We start from the raw sequence: 4,124 nt of genomic DNA on the forward strand, positions 1-4,124 counted from the left end.
TTGGCCAAAGTGCCAAAGTTTTCCTCGAACGCGCGTTCCATATGCGTTGAAGTATCAGGGTCAGCCATCTGCTCCATCAACGCCGACCGCGGCGATTCCGTATGAGATTCGGTGACTGGTGTAAACCGTTTCACGCAAGACGGGAATAGTTCGCTCAATCGTAACGTTCGCGTCATCTTCAATATCACTGCTTTCACGCGTATTGGGTGTAGATTTCTCCAGACCCCCTCCGCGTTGAAACACTTTCCTGATAAGCGATTGACTCTTTTTCTGTATGCGATATTCTAAGTTTGGAGTCTGTTTGTAATGTCCCAAGCCATACTATTATTCAATTCATCTTCATCATTTTCAGCAAACACTTCAGGCTTTATAGCATCCGCTTTGAACTCAGATGCCTTTGCTATAGCAGTCAGCGGCTCAACAATCGGTTTAAAAGTTCTCTCCATCGCTTCGCTGTCGGCTATGCGATCAGTTTTCAATGCTTGATATTTCTTCCTCACCGCATCGCTTGCTTCCACTATCTTGCGCTTCAAATCGGCCTCAGATTTCGTTGTCTTCAGCATACTTAAAGATGTTATAGGCACACATTCAGACGTAACACTGTTACCTCAGGCGGGTTACATCACGTTTTTATGATAAATTCATCGAATCCTCTGCGATATCGACCGGAATTCATAGGACTATCTTTATCAATCGTAAGAAATCCATACTTCGAACGCCAGCAGATAGAGCATAATTTTTCAAATTCAGCATACTTCATATCTGTATTCACATGATCATCGAATACATGCCACAAGTTCTTAGCGTCTTGTTTGAAGAGAATTATGAAGTTTGCATTGTCACGAATCAGATGTTTGGGGATTCTTGTGTATGTTTGACACAGATAGAAACAATCAACTGATTTATGTCGACCCATGCAGAAATATTCCCTAACCACGTCCTGCTTATCACAGACAATATCGTCGAAAATAAAAATCGTGTTCGGCTTGGATTGCTCCACCGGAATTACGTCACAATTGTTGGAATAGGTAAGATAGGACACACCAGGTACACGATTCAAGACCTTGCGTAAATATTCATATTTTGGTTGTGCCAAAGACTTGGAATATATGTATACATTCTGGAAACGTAATCCGTTGGGATTAATGAGAAGGCTGATAACTACGTTGGTTTTTCCGCAATTCGACGGTCCGCAAATAATACTTCTTACGGATGTCGGTAATAGTTTACCGTGGCGATTAATTTTTGACACATGTTGCACGTCGTTGTCCAAATTTTTGATTGGTAAAGTGACGGACTGTTTTATAAATTTCATGTTGTTGCATGAGTCTCAGTGGGCGAATACATACCGATCAGTTGTTTTTCGGATGCTTGATAGCACACATGCCCAGAGGACGAGGAATGTTAAATACCGCAATCAACAATTTGCCCATTGAGCTACATCTACCGGGTTATCAGTTCTGCGGTCCTGTAACACGTTTGCAGCAGCGTCTTGCCAGCGGTCAAACGGGAGTGAATTTGTTGGACAAAGCCTGTTGAGAATATGATATTGCCTATGCGAAAAGCAAAGATCTAAAATTTAGACACGAGGCTGATAAAAGGTTGGCTCAGGCAGCGTTGCAACGCAGTCGTGACAAGGACGCAAAGTGGACAGAACGTGCAGCAGGTTGGGCAGTTAACAAAACCATGCGTGCTAAAGTCAAACTTGGTATGGGTATTAGAAAACCCTCGGTACGTGCTGCTATAACATCCGCACGTCAAGCGGTGAAAAAGTTTAAACCGACGGACAAAGGGAGCGCGATACGCATAGCGCTTAAAGCAGCGAAACAGGCAATTGGAGGGGATAAGAAGAATGTTAAATTGCCCAGAGTGTTGAAGGTTGCAAAGCATGGTGGTTTTCTATCGCTATTAATACCCATGTTCGCGGGGCTATCAGCCGCGGGATCGTTGGCAGGTGGGGCGGCCGGCATCGCTAAAGCAGTGAATGATGCGTCGAGCGCGGCTAAAAAATTGGAAGAAAACGAACGTCACAATAAGACAATGGAGGCTATCGCATTGGGCGGACGTGGTAGGGGACTTCATTTAGCACCTTACAAGAAAGGATAGGGGCTATTCTTGAAATCAACCAACAAGCTAAAAAAAAACTCCAAAACGTGAAACTTCCGCAAGGGGTTACTACAGACCGTGAACTGTGAAAATTTGCCAAAAAGATGAAAATATCACATTTCCGGGGTATTTTCATGCGGAACAATTTATCGAAACGAATCAGAGTTCGCGAGAGCGGAATTATAAATTTAGATAGTGATGCGGGAGTGGGGACACATTGGGTGGCTTATAAAAAAATTGGACACAACGTGTATTATTACGACAGTTTTGGCAATTTACCACCGCCGAACGAAGTTGTGCGATACTTCGGTGGAAGGAATGTTATCTGGTACAATCATGACAGGCATCAGTCTGACAACGCATCCAATTGCGGAGAGTTGTGTTTGAAATTTCTCGCAGCGAAGGAATAATGTCTATAACCTTCACGTTAACGGGTAATACATCGACCCTGAGTGCGAATTACTTTCCACCGATAATTCTAAATCACCGTAAATCGTATTCAATGTCACTGGTCACGTTTCAATCATACAATTCAATACCCAACATTGATGAAACATGCAACAGCTTAGGTCATAATTACAATAATCGAATTACTATACCAACGGGGTCGTATACCATTGAGGATGTAAACAAATATCTGCAAAAACATATGGAATAAGTGATTGATGTTTCACAAAATGTTAGCGCTGGTAAAAAGGTGGTCGAAGGACCAAACATAATAATTCGAGCCAACAATAATACACTTAAATCGGAAGTTTGGTGTAGATGGGACATTGATTTCTTGGATGATAACTCGATAGCGCCATTGTTAGGGTTTGATGATGGTGAGATACGTAAAGCAGGGGAATGGCACGAGTCGACAAACCCGATAAAAATATCTAAAGTTAATTCCATTAAAGTGGAGTGTAGCGTAACATATGGCGCATTCAGCAATAGTTCGCAGGCTCACACGATACACGAATTTTCACCAGACGTTCCACCAGGTTATAAAATTTCGGAATCGCCCCGGAGCATCATCTACATGCCGGTGAGTGTTCGCGTGATTGACAACATAACGCTGAGTATAGTAGACCAGAGCGGAGCACCGGTCAATTTCAGAGGGGAAGAAATCACTATACGACTTCACTTGAAAGAAGATTGAAAATGCTAACATACAACAACGCATATAATCAAGCATCCAGCACTGTTTCGGTCAGTACTGAATCGCCGAGGGATACAAAAGGGTCACTAAATTCCGAACGTTTGCTTACTTCAAAAAGCAAGAAGATTTTGATTTCGCTGGGGTTTAAACTTCGAAAATGATGTCCAACATCCTGAGAATCGATGCATCGCCGGTCTACGACAACAGCATCAACCAGGCGATCGTGCATGCACATAATCCGTATGCAAATTCCTCCTACAACAATAACGACGAGATACGCATTTTGATACAACAGCAGGATTTGTGTGTGCTGCCGAGTGAGAGTTTCATCTACATTCAGGGAAAAGCTTTCAAAATTGTTGCGAGTGCGATAAATTATCAAATTGATTCTGAGCTGGAAAAAAACTTTCCGTGTTTTTTCTTCGATGAAATACGCTACGAATTGAATGGTGTAGAAATTGATCGTTGTAAGAATGTAGGAATAACATCAACGTTGAAAAATTATATTTCGCTGGATCAGAGTCAGAAAAATGCCATGGAAATATTTGGATGGAGGGATGGTGGATATAAAAGCAACCACCACACGGGTGATTTCAGCCTGTATATTCCATTGAATACCGTGCTGGGTTTCGCAGAAGATTATAAGAAAATTGTTGCCAACGCTCGACACGAACTCATTCTCATACGAAGCAGAACCGATAAAAATTGCTACAAAACTGGTGCAGCTGTGGAAGACATGCGTTTGGAAATAACAAAATTATAATGGAGAATACCGCATGTGATGCCATCGGATGTTGAAAAGCTGTCGCTATTGAGAATATTGGAGAAAAATCAACCGATACAGATGTGCTTCAGATCTTGGTCGTTGCACGAATAT

The sequence above is a fragment of the Diprion similis genome, chromosome 14 (genome assembly GCF_021155765.1).
Source record: "Diprion similis isolate iyDipSimi1 chromosome 14, iyDipSimi1.1, whole genome shotgun sequence".
Taxonomy (NCBI): domain Eukaryota; kingdom Metazoa; phylum Arthropoda; class Insecta; order Hymenoptera; family Diprionidae; genus Diprion; species Diprion similis.